The sequence below is a fragment of the Giraffa tippelskirchi genome, chromosome 9, assembly GCF_054371585.1.
Source record: "Giraffa tippelskirchi isolate mGirTip1 chromosome 9, T2T-mGirTip1v1.2.pri, whole genome shotgun sequence".
NCBI classification, from domain to species: domain Eukaryota; kingdom Metazoa; phylum Chordata; class Mammalia; order Artiodactyla; family Giraffidae; genus Giraffa; species Giraffa tippelskirchi.
In genome coordinates, this window is record NC_137283.1 from 101,739,753 (window position 1) to 101,761,282 (window position 21,530).

Here is a 21,530-nt window from a genome sequence, read left to right on the forward strand (position 1 = left end):
TTTCCAAGGGTCACATAGATCTTTTAACAGGAAGATTATGTATTTTTTAAATACACCAATAAAATTAGCAATTGTTAGAGCTGTAAGGCACCAGGGTTTTCCCATACCTTAGAAGTAATCAGTTCATCAAAGAGAAGGTCCACCTGGATGATCATTCCTGCCACTGGGAAGAAGGTTTCCAAGGACTGCACATCCCAGACTTGCCATATTTCTTCATTACGTCATTTCAGGTTTTTTATCAGCAAAGAATATCTCTTTCCCTCAACAAAGTTAAGACTGTCAAAGACTCCTACATTTATAAATAATTGTATGGTAGTATACATACAAGCATAGGCCGTAGACTGCTGTTGCAGATGGTGTCAATACTGTAAATCTCTAAAACAGTCATCTATTGATTATTATTTTTATGTCTTTTCACAGGGTGAATATCTCTATGGTCAAGAAGAATCAGCAACAGCGAAAGACACATGGAAGTTCTGAGGAAAATAGGGTAATGATCAGAAATTTTTACTGCACTGGATATAGGGCCTTGGAACCAGGGAAAGAGAACTTAACTTGCTTGCCTTCTGCCAGTGGCAGGGATTCAACTAGATAGTGATGGACTGAAATTAGAAAGCATTTTATGACCTAGTTCTAAGAAATCCTAAAACAAGATTTATTTACCTAGTCTTATTTGCCTGGGGCATTTTAAGTTATCAGTGACTTGGATTAATTACTCTATAAATTCTGCACTTGACAGCTCATCTTAAACCTAAGGAATCCAGAAGAATATACATCAAAATGCAAAGGCTTCAGCCAGGTATTTCCCTGTATCTTCAGACTTTTGACATACATACATACACAAACAGATTTTCATACATTTTGGGACGTGTACATACGTAGACTGCAACAGGCTTGGAATCATCTGGGAAAGTGGATCCCTGGAATGTACCATTCAGAGCAGCAAATATTCCTATTGCAGGGTGATGGATTCTAGAAATATTTTGGATGCTACCTATTTACTTAAAATTCTCAAATAGTTTATTAACAGATGAGAAAGAAGGAAAAATATTTTTTGGCTTAAAAAAAAGTCTTATATAAGCAAGGTTATCTTGATGCCATGTAAAAAATAATTTGTTTTCACAGCTAAAGGGCAGAAGCTAGGGAGTGGCTCACCACCCATCAGTACTTGATCCTTCCGAAGAATGCACTAGTACTGGAGAAGTAACATTGTTTTGTGGATGTCAGAGAAAATCAAAATGTAGTAAATGCTGGGAGGGAAAATAATAATGAATTTCAAAGGTTCACACTTCTCAATTAGCTAGAAGGGGTTTGTTTCTGCTTTTTCTTTTTCTTTTTTTCAGTTGGTTGGTGTTCTTGTTTTTGTTTTTCCGAGCCATGCTTTGGAAAGATACCAAGACCTTACTAAAACCACAGCTCCCTGTGGATGTCAAAACCAGTAATTAACGTGAGATGATGAAAGCGGGAGACGTTAACTTGAGGCCCAAATACGTCTGTTTAGTAATGAATTTGGAAGCATCAAAGAGTCGGACACGACTGAGCAACTGAACAACAAGAACAACCAGCTATGAAGAGAGATTGGGTGAGCAGAGATGGCAGCAGAGCCTGAGGCTAGTAGGCCTTTCTGTGCCCCAGAATTAGAGGAGTCCTGAAACACTCAGTGTGGCTACTGCAGCCAAACACAGGCCTCGTGGGAGGGAAAAGTCAGGTAGGCACTTGATGGAGAGCCAGGTATTTACTTTCTGGCTCTCCCACCAAATGAGGGACACGAATAAGTCACTGCACCCAACTGGGTGCCAATAACCCCATTCATGAAATGAAAGCTTGTTATCATCTACATGATTCCTTCACCTTTAGAATTTTGTGACTCAAGATTTCTGAACTGTGGTAGCTGTGGCCTTGTAGATAAGGACAGTCCAGAAGAAATATAATGCTGGCCACATAGGTAATCTGAAATGTGTAGTGGCTACATTAAAATATAGCAAAACAAACAGGTGAAATAAGGTTTTATAAAATTTTCCCTTAACCCAGTATGTCCGAAATATTGTTATTTCAACACCCCTTTGAAATCTCAAGTAGCCGTGTGACATCAAGTGCTCACAAGTGCCGTGTGTTGCTAGTGGCGGCCATCTCCCATTTTGGACAACACTGCTATTGACAGGAGTGGAGTTCACAAATAGGAAGGAGTAGGAGTTACATTTCTCTTCGATGCTATGAGTCATGGTTCCAAAGCCTGGCTATTCATCAAAATTATTAGAGGAACTTTAAAAAAAATATTTCTGAGCACATCTCATTCCTTGAGCATGGATCATATCTTTAAAAATCTCACTAGATAAATCTGAGATGCAGCCAGTTCATTCCAATCTGCAGAGGAGTGTTTAAAACCTTTTTACCGACCTAACTGAGGCTTCATGCTGTCCAGAGGTAGCTGGCCTAAGGGAAACAGAGATTTATGGTTAGCAATCCCTCCAGAGACCCTCCAGAGAGGACTATCTTGTCTGCTAAGTGAGCTGGAAGATTTCAAGACTAATCCTGACAGCAAAGGGTGCTTTCAGTTATGGAGGACAATTTCAAGTTAAAAAGTATTTAAGAAACAAAACAAAACAGTGAGCTGATGTTGCAAAACAAAGAAGGCCAGATTCTGCTCTGCCAACTGGTGACTTGTTGGAGCTGTAGCTGTGGTGATAGAACTTTTGAGCTGCTTAACATTTGTTTTTAGATTGGTTGCCTTCAGTCTGACATATTCTCATCTTCAGATGTCTTCCAATGAGTGGTAACAGAGTGGTTGGGAGAACTTATCAGACTGAAACACCCCACAGTACTCCATTTTACTGACAGAAAAGACCTCCTGAAGTGTGCCTACCTAGAGGGGACCTTGGAGACACAGAAGAGCAGGCCAGCAGCCAGGGCCCCTGTAGATTCTAGTGAAGCTGCCATTGGCTCCTAACCCTCACCACTGTGTGTGTGTTTGCAGCCAGACTCCACCACTACACAGGCACTTGCCGCAGGCCCCCACGGCCGAGTGTATCACACCATCTGCGCCAGCTACTACTGCTGCCTTCCCTGGTTTCTAGCCACCTGACCCAGAGGCGTCATTGAGGACCCAATAGCCCTTGCAGCCACTGCAGATCTCTAGCAGTATTCACTAAGCATCGCACAGTTGTCAATAAGGTGGACCCCAGCAGCCTGAGCCCGTTATCTCTCCCTAAGAACCCAGTGCTGCTACACACCCTAACTTCTCAAGGACAAATATGAGGAAGACTGTTCCTGTGCAGACTACACCAAATACTATCTTCATTCTCTCTAAGAAAAGGACCGTGTATCAGAAAATATTACCTCTATATAATAATGCAAATAAAGGTATATATTTAAAAGTTATCTGTAGTCTAGATTCTAGAAAATGACACTACAACACTTTTTAAAGCAGATAAGCTTTATGATTCAGTATCTGAAGGCTGCTTATGTATACTCTAAAACCTTTTCTAAGAATCTAAGAAAACATATCACTAGATTTGGATTGCTTCTAAGACTTTTTAAACTTAAAATAATAATAATAATCAAATTAATTTTCATTGGCCATTAAAGTTCACAAAAAGCAAACATCTTGATAGAGAAGCTCTCATAATTATAAAATAAGTCCCACATCTACCTGAGTACCTCTATGTCATAATGGCAAATGTCCTATGGATAGAGATAGTTAATCTATGTTCAAGTAACAGTTGTACAATTTATTAGCTCGATAGCCTCAGGAAAATTGCTTAGCATTCCAAAATCTCAGTGTTCCGGGGATATTAATGCCCATCTTGCAAGTTTATAAGGATAAAGTAAAGTGTTAGACACAATGCCAGACAGAGCAGATTCTCAAAGGTAACTATTATTATTAATGAAACAAAGTCTACTATATAGACTTTACTGATAAACATTTACAAGATTTTCTGGAAACTAAGAAGGCCCTCATGAAGAAAGATATTTATTCCCAGTAATCATGACATAAACAGGTTTATTTGGACCATGACAAAGGAAAATATCCCCAAATTTCCCATTAAATATTACCTAATACACACTCACACACACAAATCTGCCCCCCACCACCACCCTTAGTAGTCTTTCCATCTCTCCAGAGGAAAAGTAGAACATAAAGTTCCTTCTGCTTAAACACAAAATAAAGGTCAGCACCAGTTCATTTGGAAAAATATCCATCAGTGTTTATATAAAGACAAACCCACAGATATATACACTTCCATGTACACACATACACACAAAGACATTTACTAATATGTGTACTTGAACTATAAATTAGTAAAGACCAACATTTTAGTGCTTAGATAAAATAAATGATTAAGGTGTAGAGAAGCCCAAGCATTTATGATGACCACAAGACTCATGCCTCTGTCTTATTCTTAACCTTCCCTGATGAACTTGTCTGACAAACACATTCCACAATCCCACAGATTATTCTGGAGAAGGACAAAGAGAGAGAGAGAGAAGGAAGGGAGAATGTGGAGGAGGAGGAGGGGAGCAGGGAGAAGGAGAAAGAGGAAGAAGAGAATAGAGAGAGGGAAGGATGAAGGACGAATGAAAAGAGGATAGGAAAGAGGAAAGAAGGAAGATTCCATGTGTGGGGCATGTGTGTGGATTGCTTGGCAAGCCAGGTCAGTTTGTGGAAGGCAACTTTTTTGCCCTCCCAAAGCCTGCCCAGACTTGGCCTAAGGTTATGTTGCAAAACGGATAGTGATTTCTCTGCCAGGCATGTTATTGGAATGAATGAAGTTCCAGACCTGACTAATATTTTCTCCTTGGCCCTCTTACTTCTTTAGCACGAACATCTGGGCTGTGGTGGTTTAAAGTGTGCTCCTCAAAGAATCCCAAAGTTCCTGTTTTTTGTTTCTCTATTTCCTACTACCCAGTTTCAGAGCTACTGGCCTCTACCCTATCTAGCACTGACCCTGTAGATTTTTAAAGTCCTTTTGCTTTTCAGAACCAACATTCCTAGCACAGCTACCTCCATGCAAAGTCTAGAAATGAGGATCAATGACTCGTGTCAACAGTACATATTGAGAGATTCTTTGAGGGCAGGTCCTATGTTTGGGGAATCTTTATGATTGAGAGAAGAAACGGTTCTAACTGGTCATTTTAGATGAATTGATACTTGGACATAGTAACAGGATAAGTTAAAGCCTGAAAAAATTGGTTGTGCCTAGGAAGCTATATGTAGATAGACAATGTGTAGACATATATATATATTAATAATAGCCAATTTACACAAAGTAACATTAAGCAAGGCACCACTGTATGTAGATACTGATCCCAAAAATATATAAACATAAAATTATGAAACATTACAGCTAGACATCTACTTTGACCCTTTTATTTTACATATTTATAAACAGAAAATTGAGGTCTGGAGATTCTAACTTTTCCCAGATGATGAATAGAGACTGGAATGGGCTTCGGTTACAGTCCAGTGGAAACTAATTATACCCAAAGAGGTTACATGCAATTAGTAAAGGTTTAATGATGGGACTTAAAGTTCTCATAAACTAAGGAGAAGCTCTCTGGGATAGGAGAACCGCAGTCAGTAGAAACATGTGTGATAAAATGTATGAGACAACTCTCTGGGTTCTACCAGAATTGAGATGAACATTCAAGACCTTTGTCTCATTCATGCTTACCAGGGAGCTTTCTGACTACAAACTCAAAAGTTCCTAAAGTCTTGAGATTAGAATTGGAGGACACCTGATGACAGAGAGGACTAATTAGCAAAGACTGATCATTTGAATTAAATTGATAAACCTGAGTTTATAAAAGAATATACTTGAGGACACTGCATTCATGAAAAATTAATCCAAGATGGTCAATAACTCTTATTCTTTTTATCTTTTTGTGGCATATTATTAAAAATTTCAGTATACATGCAGCTATTTCATAAGGAGGCAAAAATAATGAAGTTATTAATAAATAACAAACATTACTATAGTAAAATTACAGTAGAATGTAGTTGTGATATATCTAGCCAATAAGACTATATTTAATCATATTATAATCAGCTATAAAAATGGTTCCTAGAAATTCAAATGTTAATAAGTTTTCCAACTTATTAACACTTTTCTTAAATAAAAAATACACATTTTAAAATGTAACATGAGTTATCAGATTTATTTTTCTCTTCTACCATACTCAAAACAGACTGTTTTCTCTCATGGTTCTAGGAAGGGTTACTCTCTTGCTGCTGGGAGATCTGAGTATGGAATCATCAAACTAAAAATCAGATGACTATTCTGTTAAAATCCGGGTTCTGAGACTGGATTCATGAGACTGAGAATTCAGCAAGGAGAAAACATTCACATCTCTGTTTTAGGAAAGTTATTAATGGTGTTGACTATATGGAAGTAAAAAGAAAAGTAGACAAAAACCCAAATTTATGCTCAATCACAACAAATGTTCTACTAGCCACAATGTAAAAACAAACTGTTTTCTCAATAGTATTAGCCAATTTGAGCAGCTTTTAGCAAATGAATAAAAATTATTTTCTAAGACTGTAAATTCTGTGTAAAATAATACAACATACACATATATAGAGATATGATATATAATGTATAGATACATATAGATGTACATGTATATCTATGTAAATATACACATATTTCTGCATATATCTATATGTATATTTTAAATATTTAATTATTTATTTGACCGCATAAGGTCTTAGTTGCAGCATGTGGGATCTAGTTTCCTGACTAGGGATTGAACCCATTCCACCTGCATTAGGAGCAGAGTCATAGCCACAGGACCACCAGGGAAGTCTCTACATTTATATATTTTTAAAACTGAGCAGAGACATCAGCACAAGCAAATGGCAGAGGAAAAAGTTTTTACAAATTTAACCCAGGCAAATTCCTAAACAAGCAAACAAAATCAGCAGCAAAAATAACCTTCAGAAGTAAAAACAAAAATCAGAATCCAGACTGACTGAGATATATTGCCCAATATATCTAGTATGTCAGGCTCTGTGGTGCAATAGATAGGGCATTGGACTTCTAATACATCCAGTTTTCAAGATAATGATTACGACATATGTGCAAAGAGATAAGAATGTGTGACCTATATTCAGGAAATAAAGCAGTCAATAGGAACATTGTCTGGTTGTCCTCAAATGTTGAATTTTACAGCCAAAAAATACGAAACACTTCTTTTAAAAAGCAGCTATTTACTTCAAAGCACTGAAGTAAACTATGATCTGGAGTTAAAGGAAAGTATGACAGCAATGAATAGACAAACAGAGATTCTCAGCAGCATGAGAGAAATTGAGAAAAAAAGTACCAAAGCATATATTCCTTATTTGAAAAATAAAATAAAAAAATTCACTAGAAGGCCTCAATAGCAGATTCAAGATGGCACAAGAAAGAATCAGTGAAGTTGAAGACAGATCAGTAAAAACTATCTAAACTGAAGAGACCAGTGGTCAAATGTACCAATATCCTACTAGTGGGAGTTCCACAAGAAGAGGATAAAGAGAAGACAGCAGAAGAAGTATTTGAAAAACAATAACTGAAAATATAACAAATTTGATTAAAAACATTAATATGCATATCTAAGAGACTTAAAGAACCCCAGGTAGATAAACCTTCTGCAAGAAGCTCTCCTCACTGGTTCTTTTGTGAATGTGTATCCTCATGGATACTTACATGACTACTGGAAAGATCATAGCTTTGACTACACGAACTTTTGTCATCAAAGTGATGTCTTTGCTTTGTAATATGCTGTCTAGGTTTGTTATAGTTTTCCTTTCAAGAAGCAAGCATCTTCTAATTTCATGGCTGCAGTCGCCATCCACAGTGATTTTGGTGCCCAAGAAGAGAAAATCTGTCACTGCTTCTACTTTTTCCCCTTCTAATTGCATGAAGTGATGGGACCAGTAGTCATGTATGGATGTGAGAGTTGGACCATAAAGAAGGCTGAGCGCCAAAGAATGGATGATTTCGAATTGTGGTGCTGAAGAAGACTCTTGAGAGTCCCTTGGACAGCAAGAAAATCAAACCAGTCAATCCTAAAGGAAATCAAACCTGAATGTTCATTGGAAGGACTACTGATGCAGAAGCTGAAGTTCCAATACTTTGGCCACCTGCTGCGAAGAGCTGATTCACTGGAAAAGACCCTGATGGCTGGGAAAGACTGAAGGCAAACGAAGAAGAGGGCAGCAGAGGATGAAATGGTTGGATAGCATCACCGACTCAATGGACATGAACTTGGGCAGACTCCAGGAGATAGTGAGGGACAGGAAGGCCTGGCATGCTGCCATCCATTGCATCACAGAGTTGGACACGACTTGGGGACTGAACAAATTTTTTCATGGGTCCCCTTACACCTTCATGACTATTCCGCTTGTATACTTGCCTTTCTCAATCCTTTGTTCCTCAGTGAATGTATCTTAAAGTCCCATGCAACTCATCTTTCTATACTATATACTGTCACACAGAAATTATATCCATTTTCACAGCTGTTGGTAAAGAGACTTTCAAATCTTATAACATAAATTCTGTATTTCCACTGCCTGGTTCAATATCTCTTCTTGGATATTTCACTCTCTCCCTAACTGCAGAATGGATTCATTCTTGTGTTGTTCCATATTTCTATAACAGCATTAGCACCAAGAGTGGGCAGTAGGCAACCTGAAACCTGTTACCTTTGACTTTCCTTCTCCCCAACTTAGTTGTTAAATCCTGCCGGATTCTACAGACAACTGTCTTCTTCCTATTAATTTCCACTACTACTTCCCTATTTAAGGGAAGATTTCATTACTTTCTCACTCAGATCGATCCTACAACTGGCTTTCATGACTCTGTTCTCTTCAAGCAATCCAAAACACAGTAGTCAGATTAATATTCCTAAACCATAGCTCAGATCATTTCACTCCATGTTAAAACAACAAAATGATAGTTTCCATGGCTCAAAAAAAAAAAAAAAATGTATGAGTTTGTTAGCAGAACTTTCCTTTCTGAACTGTACTTCCCTTCACCAAGCCCCAGTTCCAGTGTTGAAAAAAAATTTTGGAGAGGTTTTTCAATTCAACTGAAATAAATCATAAAGTTAAAAAAAAAAAGGATAGTTTATTTTTTGGGGAAAAAAACAAGAAAAAAGATTATTATTTGTGGGTGGGTACATGTTCCCTGACAACTTGTAAATGTTCTAAGTTTTAACATTATGTAAGTTCTTGGAAGCGTGAAGTAGCCACATCAGCTATGGGAGATGAAAAGTTCAGGACACATGGCCATGGGATATGGTGAACAGATGGACAGGACTGGGGTGGAAGATCCTATCCTGGACTTTGTCACCCAGTTATAGACAAGAAAAACTAAGTTATCTCCTGAACAGGAGCAAATTAACTAGTAAATGGATACAGATGAACTGAGATTCTAGCACAGGGTGAGTGAGACAAATCAGGATTAGAGCAAACATTTCTGGAATATTGAGCTTTGCTATTTGGAACCATAGAGGAACTTACAGTTCCAGATGGACCTAGGCAAGGATGTCTGGGCAAGGCTGCAGAGGCCCAGGCACCCTTCCCCTTGTCTCCAGACAAGGGGAAGCTGGAGAATCTTGATTAACTGGCAAGAGCTGCTTTGTTTTATAAACATGCTGCTGCCTGTACAGTATTTTGCTGGAAAATGGAAAAAGTTTTCTGTCACTCTATGGCTTTGTGAATGGAATAAGCTACATGGATTCTGCAAATTAGGTAACAAAACTCTGCAGATGCTGGTTGGGTATGGGTCAGATTTCTTAGCTAAGCTTTCCACTCTCTCTGTACTTATGCCAAAAGTAATTTTTGGTTCACTTTATGAATTATAATGAATTCTTAATTTATAGGATCAAAATTTTAAATGTTTTGCTATGAAAGGATGCATATTAATTAAACGTAAATAGAGCCAGAAAAGTAAGGTTAATCAGGACACAAAACAGAGATGTGAAGAAAAACAAAGCTCTTGTTACAGAAAGGAACTGATGAAGTTTATCCTTTGTGGTTATTTTTGTTTCTCTTACCTGACAGGATCAATGTAAGTGCAAAATTTCTGCTGCAAGTCCTGAAGATAATCTTCGTGTTTAGACCAAATTTTATTATGTCCTCCCAAATTGCCACAGGTGTTATTGAATGCAGGAGTAAAAAGTCTACATAAATCAGAGCAGACTTAACATATTTGATGTCCTCAGAGCTATTTCTAAAAATAGCAAATCACATGGGACATTTTAGTTCACAAACAGTCATTAGGAAGTAGGTAAAACCATTTTTTATGATATATCTGAAACCACAAATTTCATCAAAGAACAATTTTGTAAATCTTTATTTGACCTTAACACTCTAATAATCAGTAATAATGTTGATTTTCATTTTTTTCCAGATTAATTCTGCAATTAGAGCATTTCTGATTTTAAATGATGAATTATGATACTATATGTGGCTTCCCTGGTGGCTCAGAGGTTAAAGCATCTGCTTGCAATGCAGAAGACCTGGGTTCAATCCCTGGGTAGGGAAGATCCCCTGGAGAAGGAAATGGCAACTCACTCCAGTATTCTTGCCTGGAGAATCCCATGGACGGAGGAGCCTGGTGGGCTACAGTCCGCTGGGTCACAAAGAGATGGACACGACTGAACAACTTCACTTTCACTTTCTATGATACTATTGCAAAATTTAGCTATAAGTAAAACCTGCACAAAGCAACTTTTCCTATATATGCTTTCCTCATATATATGAGGTACTGCATGGCATTGCAGTGGGTAGCAGGAGTTGTGGGGTCAGATTATTTAGATTTATGTACCATCTCTACCATTTATCAACTGTGTGACACTGAGCAAATATTTATTGTGTGCCTCAGCTTTCTTACTGTAAAACAGAGATAATGACAGTATTTACAGCTAGGGCTATTGCATTAATAAAGACAAAATCTAAACTTAGACATTATCAGTGTTATGCTTAGTCACTTAGTCATGTCTGACTCTTTTCGACCCCCTGGACTATAGCTCACCAAGCCCTTCTGTCCATGGGATTTCCCAGGCAAGAATACTGGAGAGGGATACCATTTCCTTCTCCAGAGGATTCTCCCAACCCAGGGATGGAAACCACATCTCCTGTGTCTTCCTCATTGTAAGCAGATCCTTTACCCACCGAGCAACCAGGAATACCCAATAAAGACAAAATCTAAACTTACACATTATCAGTATATCACTATTATTAGCTATTCTCATTACAGTCATAAATATTTATACATATCACAGTCATTAACTGTTTTTGCAACAAAGACTATGAACTTAGCCTAAAATACATAGATATTTTGAGCACAATATAATTATACTAATAGAATTTGCTGCAAGCAAATACAGCAGACCACATGTCACTCAGGTAGGTGGCATTTTAATATTAGTTTTAAAATAATCTTTATTTTTAACACAACTTTTAGAAGTTATAACTAACTGTTACATTCAAATGAGCAAGACTTTGGCTAAAATTAAATCTATCACATCATGTAGCATCTTGTACTGTGTATATCATCTCCCAGGAATGTATTTTCTGTTAATATACTGCAAGATATCTATTTTTAGATTTTTCTCCTATAAAACAGATATTTATTTTTAATTACTAAGTATAGCTGAAACAAAATTCTTTCTGGATTCCAAAAAAGTTGACATATGAATGCAAATGTATAGCAGGGATGCAAATTATAATGCTGAATATAATTTTGAGAGAGATGTTTATGATTAAATGCACACAGAAGAGGAGAAGAAAACAAAACTTTCAGCACACTGTCTGGGTATAGTTTGTGAAACTTGGATAGTGTGTGAATGAATAGAGCAACAAGAAGTGGAATTGTTTGCAAATCACTTCAAATGGAAAGATGAGATAGAATCGTTTATCTTTGAGAACATGATTTGGCTTTAATTTCCCTAGAAGAGAGCAGAGTGATTTCAATCTTTCTTTAAAGAGTTAAAATGTTAAAGAGTTGAAATGGAAATTTGCCCATTGTGAGTCAAGGTGTCAAGGGTAAGAGTTCATCCATTCATTCAATAGACATTTGTGTGATATGCTGGGGATATAAAGACACAAAGATAAGAGCTTTCCCACAAAAATATTAGAATCTAGTAATAAGAGACACATGTAAACAAATTAGTACAATAATGTTCACTAAGTAAAAATACGTAAAAGGAAGACAGTTAGTTCTATTTTTAGCTTTTTAAGGAATCTCTGTACTGCTCTCCATAGTGGCTGTTATCAATTGGCATCATCATCAACAGGGCAAATGGATTCCTTTTTCTCCCACTCCCTGTTCATATGACGCAGCAATCCCACAGCTGGGCATATACCATGAGGAAACCATAATTCAAAATGACACACGTACCCCACTGTTCATTGCAGCACTATTTACAATCACCAGAACATGGAAACAACCTAAATGTCCAATGACAGATTAATGGATAAAGAAGATGTAGTACGTATATATGGCAGAATATTACTCAATCATAAAAGAGATGAAATTGGGTCATTTGCAGAGAAATGGATGGGCCTAGAGTCTGTCATGCAGAGTAAAGTAAGTCAGAAAGAGAAAAACAAATGTTGTATATTAACCCATATATGTGGAATCTAGAAAAATGGTACAGATAAACCAATTTTCAGGGCAGGAATAGAGCCATGGACATAGAGAACAGACATGTGGACAGAGAGGGGGAAAGGGAAGGTGGGAACCTTAGGATTAGGATTGACCTACATATGCTACCATGTGTAAAACAGATAGCTAGTGGGAAGCTGCTATGTAGCACAAGGAGCTCAGCTTGGTGCTCTGTGATGACCTAGAGGGGTGGGATGTGCTGAGGAGGATCATCATGAAAGAGGAGATAATGTACACGTACAGCTGATTTACTTCATCATACAGTAGAAACTAACACAACATTGTAAAGCAATTATACTCCAATAAAAAGTTTTTAAAAAGAAAGCAACTAGGATAGGGATCAACATAGCAAAGAGCTGAACTTCTTTCACAGATCATAATTATGTTCTAAACTGCATTGTCTTAGTGAAAAGAATATGGAGTTGAGAGTTGGAAAGGCTTGGTTTAGATGCTGGCTCTTCCACTTAGTAAACTTATACTAAAGATCTTTGGCTTTTTTGAGCCTCATTTTTCCTATTTGCAAACTAGATACTGGATGTATCCTGAAAGGCAGTTGAGACACAACAAAAGTCAGTGCTTGCCACCTGAATGTATGAATAATATAAATACATGCTAATTCCATTCTCTTTTTATGGATAATTTATCACTTTTTAAAATTTTAACAGTGAATAAGGATTCTTGTTGCTCCACAACCTTACCCATACTTAAAGAGTCGGACACAACTGAGCGACTTCACTTTCACTTTTCACTTTCATGCATTGGAGAAGGAAATGGCAACCCACTCCAGTATTCTTGCCTGGAGAATCCCAGGGACAGTGGAGCCTGTGGGCTTCTGTCTATGGGGTGGCACAGAGTCGGACAAGACTGAAGCGACTTAGCAGCAATATGCATTTGCCTGACTACTAAAGAAATTAAAGACCTTTTCTTACAGTTGTTGGCAATTGTGGTATCATATTTTTGTGAAATGCCTATTCTGGTCTCTTGCTTTTCATTGGGTTGTCTTAAATATTGATTTGCACATGTTCTTTATATGAATGCTGGATCTAAGACTCACATATGTAATATATTCCTCTACCCTGAAACTTGACTACAGGTAATTAAAAGTGTCTTTTGATAAACGGAGGTTCTTAATTTTAGCATGGTTCAGTTATCAGTCTTTTCCTTTTATTGGTACTTTTACGTCCAGTTGAATATAGAGACAAGTGATTTATTACAAAGATTCATCTCTTTTTGTATTCTGATTTGTGCCACTGATCTTTTTGTCTATTCTCACCCTGATACTAAACTATCTTAATTACTATAGACATACAATAAGTATTAATACCTAGTAGAACAAATCCTCCTCCTTCTATCCTCCTATTTGAAGAGTATCTTACCTGTACATGCTCCTTTCAATTTTCATATATATATATATTTAGAAAAATTTTAAGTTCCTTTCTCTCTCTCCCTCTCATATACACATACACACACTTAAGTGCACATATAAACCTACTTGGATTTTTATTGGAATTTCATTGAAACTAAAGCTCAGTTTCAGAAAAATTAAAATATAAAATGCTGGGTCTTTCAATATGTGAATGTGACATAAGCCTGCATTAATTTGTTTTTTATGCCTCTCAGGAATGTTTTATGCTTTTGCCCCACAACTTTTCAATATCCATTCCTAGATTTTAAATATTTTTTGATACTATTATAAATTTTTCAGTTCTATTTTCTATTGCTACTTGTCATAGTCCTGCAATTTTAAAAATCTACAGGTAGATATTAGAATTAAATGAGTTTCACAACGATAATCTTGTTAAACTCATTTAATTCTATATCTATTGGTAGAATCTTTGGGATTTTCTATGTACACAATCATAACAAATAATAGCAGTTTTGTTTATTTGAATTGTTTTTTTTTTCCTTCTACACTGATTAGGACTATCGTATAAGGCTGACCAGAAGTGGTGATAGTTCTCATACTTGTCTTATTCCTAAACTCAGAAGAAAAGCTTTCAGTATGTCTATCGTGTCTGCCTATTGGTGTTTTGTAGATTTCCTCTATTAAAGGAATTTGCTTCTATTCTTAGTTTGCCAAAAGATGGTTTTAATCAGCTGCTTTTCTATTAAGATGATCATATGATTTTTTAAATCTTTTAATGTGGTAAATTCTACTGATTAGTTTTCTAATGTTAAACTAACACTACATAATTACACAACAAACACATCTTATTTGTGACATATTATTGTTTATACATGTTATTTGGTTAGCTGAAATGAAGAATTTTGATGTATATGTTCATGACATTCTTTGAATAGGAGGGTAAAAGGAGGAGGATTTGTTCTACTAGATATTAATACTTATTGTCGACAATACTTATTGTCTGTCTGTAACAATTAAGAGGGCTTCCCTGGTGGCTCAGTGGGTAAAGAATTTGCCAGCAATGCGGAAGACCTGGGTTCAATCCCTGGGTTGGGAAGATCCTCTGGAGGAGGGCAACAATTGAGATAGTGTAGTATTGGGGTGAGAATAGACAAAGATCAGTGGCACAAATCAGAGTCCAGAAGAGATGCACCTTTGAAATAAATCAATTTTTTCTTCATAATTTCCTGTTCATGTTTTCAGGGTTATGCCAGCCTCATGAATTAAATTGGAGAGTGTTTCCTAATTTTTTTTTCTGTTTTCTTGAAAAGCATAAAGATGTTTACTCATTAAACATTTGTTAGAATTAAATAGTGAAATTCTGGATCCATACTGGAGAGTTTTAAATTAAGGATTCAGCTTTTTTCAGTTGTTATGAAATATGCATAATTTCTATTTCTTCATGTCAAATTTCAACAGGCTATACTTTTTTGTATCTTTTTTCATTCTACTAAGGCTTTTGAACTGTGGTGTTGGAGAGGACTGCAAGGAGATCCAACCAGTCAATCCTAAAGGAAATCAACCCTGAATATTCATTGAAAGGACTGATGCTGAAGCTGAAACTCCAATACTTTGGCTACCTGATGTGAAGAACTGACTCACTGGAAAAGACCTGACGCTGGGAAAGATTGAAGGCAGGAGGAGAAGGGGACGACAGAGGATTAGATGGTTGGGTGACATCGCTGACTTGATGGACATGAGTTTGTATAGGTTCCGGGAGTTGGTAATGGATAGGGAAGCCTGGCGTGCTGCAGTCCATGGGGTCACAAAGAGTCAGACACGACTGAGCAACTAAACTGAAGTTTATATAAAATAGTTAAGATATGGAGCATATATTTGTTAGAAATGTAATTATTACCAAAATTTATGGTGCATGAGAGGTACATTTAAGGGTAGTTCCATTTCTTATTAAAAGTTTGCCTTATTAAAATGAACTTCTTTTTTGACATAATTTTTAAAAACAAAGTTGTGGTACTAAAAAGACGAGGAACATGTTATATTCTTTTGAGTTAAAATGAAAAGATGAATGTAGTAGCACACCTAATTAATGTATTTGACACCTGGAAGGAACAATTTTTAACACCTCTCCCCTAATATAACAAAAATATTTTCAGTAATTATGAAATAAAACAAACAATAGTTATCATGTCCAGAAAAGAAACTCATAAATAATAGTGCTAGTAAAAAATTAATAAATGCAAAACAGTAAAATTTTAGTATTTTTAAGTTCAGTTCAGTTCAGTTCAGTTGCTCAGTCGTGTCCAACTCTTTGTGACCCCATGAACTGCAGCACGCCAGGCCTCCCTGTCCATCACCAACTCCCAGAGTTCACCCAAACCCATGTCCATCGAGTCAGTGATGCCATCCAACCATCTCGTCCTCTGTCATCCCCTTCTCCTCCTGCCCCCAATCCTTCCCAGCATCAGGGTCTTTTCCAATGAGTCAACTCTTCGCATGAGGTGGCCAAAGTATTGAAGTTTCAGCTTCAACGTCAGTCCTTCCAATGAACACCCAGGACTGATCTCCTTTAGGATGGACTGATTGGATCTCCTTGCAGTCCAAGGGACTCTCAAGAGTCTTCTCCAACACCACAGTTCAAAAGCATCAATTCTTCGGCACTTAGCTTTCTTCACCGTCCAACTCTCACATCCACACATGACCACTGGAAAAACCATAGCCTTGACTAGATGGACTTTTGTTGGCAAAGTAATGCCTCTGCTTTTAAATATGCTATCTAGGTTGGCCATAACCTTCCTTCCAAGGAGTAAGCGTCTTTTAATTTCATGGCTGCAATCACTATCAGCAGTGATTTTGGAGCCCCCAAAAATAAAGTCTGACACTGTTTCCACTGTTTCCCCATCTATTTCCCATGAAGTGATGGGACCAGATGCCATGATCTTAGTTTTCTGAACGGTGAGCTTTAAGCCAACTTTTTCACTCGCCTCTTTCACTTTCATCAAGAGGCTCTTTAGTTCTTCACTTTCTGCCATAAGGGTGGTGTCATCTGCAAATCTGAGGTTATTGATATTTCTTCCGGCAATCTTGATTCCAGCTTGTGTTTCTTCCAGCCCAGGGTTTCTCATGATGTACTCTGCATATAAGTACATATAAGTACATTGATGTATTTTTTGAAAATGGAGAAAAATACTTACATATTGGTCCCCATGGCAATGAATAATCCCACTGCGGTTTCTGACTTTGAGCCTTCACTTCTGCAAATTTGTCAATGACTTTGTCAAACTGATCTTTACATATTCATGGTCAATAAAATTGGTATGGCCTCACTCATAGTTGAATGAAGGACATGTATCTATTTTAATTTCAAATGCTTCTTGCTCATAATAGATACATGAGTAGCTAGGAAAGCTTTAAAGATAAGTTTATCACAGATTCATAAAAATCCCATTTCATAGTAAATTCCAGAAATTGCAATACTGCCCATATCTTTGCTCTTTGGGATCAGCTCTAGTGCTTTAAAACATTTCTTCAGTTAAAAAATTTCCACTAAAATACCTTCACCAGAGAATTCATCATAAATGTATGTTATACTCAGTAAAACTCTTCAAAGCATATAGTGGTAACAAATTATTTGAATGTGCTTCAGGCTCAGTTCATATCTCTAACCTCTTTGGTACTATGTAATCCTGTGTTTAAACACAGATTCAAAATAAACAATTATAGCACAGTAATTATGAAATTGAAAAAAACAGAACTTGGCTGCTTATTCTTAAAATAAACATATGTAGCTGAGTACATGTCCAGAGGAGTTAGTTTTATTTTCATGTAGACTACCGTGTTTGTTAAAGAGCAAGTAACCACAAAAAAAGATAATTTTCAGCTTATAATTATACTATTAAATTTCAGTAATGGCAAATGTTGTTTAGAACTTAGACCTACAAAAAAAATTTGTTTTAGAGGGGGTAGTACCTTTGGCATTGCTTAGAATTGTCAGTGCATAGTGATAATAAAGGGCTTCAGGTGGCACTAGTGGTAAAGAAGCTGCCTGATAATGTGGCAGACTTAACAGATTCTGGTTCGGTCCCTGGGTTGGGAAGATATCCTGGAGGAGGGCATGGCAACCCACTCCAGTATTCTTGCCTGGAGAATCCCCTGGACAGAATGGCCTGGTGGACCACAGTCCACTGGGTTGCAAAGAGTTGGACACAACTGAAGTCACTTAGCACATAACACAGTGATAATAAAAGGTAGACTGGCTTTTTGTTGTCATTTTGTTTTATCTTTTTAAAATTTTCTACACACAAAGCAGTCCCTTATTGCCTATATCAGGGGTGGGCCATTTGCACCATCCCATCCCTGGTACCGGAGAAGGCAATGGCACCCCACTCCAGTACTCTTGCCTGGGAAACCCCATGGACGGAGGAGCCTGGTAGGCTACAGCCCATGGGGTCTCGAAGAGTCAGACACGACTGAGTGACTTCACTTTCACTTTTCACTTTCATGCATTGGAGAAGGAAATGGCAACCCACTCCAGTATTCTTGCCTGGAGAATCCCAGGGACGAAGGAGCCTGGTGGGCTGCCGTCTATGGGGTCGCACAGAGTCGGACACGACTAAAGCAACTTAGCAGCAGCAGCAGCAGCGTCCCTGGTACATCACAGGCTGAATGATTAAAAAATAATGAGGGAAATGACAAGGAACATTTATTTCATTTTAACCCCAGCAGGCCACATATCTTTTAGAATTAAGTGATTCCAAGTAATTACGAGAATAATAAAATGATGTGTTATTTCTAGAAATATTAATAAATATACAAATTATACTTCCTTTTGCTCCTTCATTAAACTTGTTGAAATCATTACACTGCCTCAATTTCTTATCTGCTGTCACTGACAGTAGAGAAGCAGAATTACTCTGATGTAATAGGGGTGGATAACCAACTGATAAAGTAAGATTAAAAATTTTGGCAAGGCAAACAAACCTCTGAAGTACTATTTGAGGTATTTCCTGCCTTATCTGTCCTTTTTAGCACCCTATTACAAACTGAAGGGAGGGAAAATCATTCTGCTCAATATATGCACATTTTTTTTGATCTAAAGAGGAAATGCCTGGGAAATTTAATTAAAGACTTGAGAATTATAATGTGACTCTCAATAGGCTACAGCAAACGGTAAGTTGCTGATTCACAGTTTAAAAAAAGAAAAAAATAAGATACGGTAAAATTCCAACATCTGAAGAATGTAGTATTGCATAAGTTGTAGCAAGTAAAATGACTGGAAAAACAGCATTAAATCATTTTCCAGTCAGAGTTTAACCAAAACGACTACACCTTTTACATGTTCTATGCTTTGTTGACAAATTTTGTTTAAAGAACTAAACTACATATTTCTTAATAGTCAGAAAATAAATAGCAGAAATGCCCGTTGGTGCTTCCTGTTTGGTTCTGCTAATGGACTAATGTTCCCTTCTGCTGTAGCAATTGAGGATGTTTGTATTCTTGACCCCTCCACAGGGAAGCAGGAAAGAATCTGAACTCGGATGACAAGCTGTACTTCTGGCTTTAATGTACTGTTCTGGCCTCTGCAGAGGAGGAACAGACATGAACTTGTAAAGTGTAGTGAAAAAGCCAATCAAGAGTCGGACTTCAGCAGTGATGTCTTTAAGCTTCCTGTGTATGAACATAATTTCTTAGTAACACACATAATGGTTTCAACTACCCTCAAAATTAGGCAGATAAAATACCCAATAAGGCATTTTCTAAAAAATATATAAAACGGCCAGTGAGATTGGAAGCATACACCAATAATGGGCCCTTCGATAACAGAACTACTTACTAAGAGCATTCTAGAGTCAAGAATTCTGAGAATGCTTCAAAGTTCTAAACTCTAAATACCCTGTAATCCAATGATTTCTATCCCTTGGACACCAGTTATGTTTCTTCCAGAAAATCATTTGTCCAAGATTCTGATGATGCATATAAAATTTCTATCATCCTAAAATCCTGTAGCAATTGCTACATCCTCAATTGCTCAATTTTCTGGAACCCCAACATCATACTAGATTATTCAGGGCCAGTTATAAGCTCTCCAGATCACATTTGGAAGCTTAAATTTTATTCTAACCCTGTCCCTTAACTTAACCCTCCTCTTTCTTACTTGTTTCATTCAGCTTGTGATGGAAGAAAAGGAGAAACCCATGAAATATGTATTTTAATTTTCTACTAGGAGATAATCTCCTACGTCTTTGACTCACCCCTTTTAGTAGCTTACAGCCAACATATTACCCTTTGTGATGGGCTGGGTAACCAGGTAACTGAGGAGAACAGGGTCTGTTCTGGAGAAGGATGGCACTATACCAGCTGAGGACACCTTTTCCTGACTCTTCCCTGTTCTGTCCTCTTCTTACTATCTGCACTGTAATCCCCTTTAGAACCTGTCAATTTATTTTCCCTGGAGTTGTAAGGCCTACATAGAAGGCCTACATAGTTGAAGATCATATAAATAACACCAAGCATGAATCCCAAGGCTACAGTTTAGTAAATGTGAATCATCACATCTAACTGCCTGATGTAATCATTTTGAACAGTCTATTTAGGATTATATTTCTATTTGGGGTTTCCCTTTTTCCACTGGAGAGGATTTAGGAAAATATATTTATTTTTTCACCTCTCTAGTAATTTTTCTGCTGCATTTTGCTCTTACACACTATTTTCCCCATTTAGATTTAGATATATTTACTTCAGACACGACTGAGCGACTGAACTGAACTGAACTTTTCCTTCCATGAAGTCTTCATCTTAATTCATGTCCTGGAACACCCAATAGCTCTGCATTTGACAAATGAAGGGAGAATGTAACAGTTTCTTTGGCCAAGCAAGAGAGAGAGAGATTGCGACTATAATGAGTCATGATTTGGCCACGTCAGCATCAGCCAGAAAAACACCTACGCTGCCAGAGCACTTACATGAAAGTACATGGCAGTGAGTTTGCAGAGGGTCAAACAGTGCTATGCTGGCATCATTTAAATATTATCAACAAGATCAAAAGAGGTATGAAGATCACAGTAACTTCCAAAAGATTTCACCACCTTTGGCCCGAGCAGCTCCTAAGGTATTTCAAACAGAAAGGATTTTCTTTCACAGAGAGAGTTGAAGGGGACCCTTACCTCAGATTTTCCTTTATTCTCTGTCAGCGCTTGTTCCTCAGGCTTCTGCTTTCATCTCTTCTGAGCTCCTTCAGGATGAGGATTCTCTTGCAGTTACTGCAGTGATGAGCCAGGGAAATACCTGAATGCACGCTGAAAGTCAGACAACAAGTTATAAATGGGTCAGGCATTTGAGGAGTCAGAATTACAAAACAGAGAGTAGTGGTCTTTCCTGCAAGGCAGAGGAAAATTATATAACATGCATCAGAACATGTGTCACACTGTGACAAAACAGAAGCTGTATAAACATCTTAACTTGCAGGAGCCCATCTCTCTTCCCCAGTTGCAACACAGTGCATTAGGTTTTATGAA

The 21,530-nt window shown here is 37.4% G+C and overlaps 1 protein-coding gene and 1 non-coding gene across 2 annotated transcripts in view; one reads left to right on the forward strand and one right to left on the reverse strand.

The window, feature by feature from the left end:
- Positions 1 to 21,530, reverse strand: part of DSE (dermatan sulfate epimerase) — a 141,360-nt gene that overhangs the window by 84,155 nt on the left and 35,675 nt on the right. Inside the window, exon 2 of the mRNA XM_081530040.1 lies at positions 21,180 to 21,311. The gene's annotated coding sequence lies outside the window, so the exon portion shown is untranslated. The remainder of the gene's footprint in view (positions 1 to 21,179; positions 21,312 to 21,530) is intronic.
- TRNAC-GCA (transfer RNA cysteine (anticodon GCA)) lies at positions 10,457 to 10,528 on the forward strand. The gene has a single exon. It is a non-coding gene; the product is annotated as a tRNA-Cys (tRNA).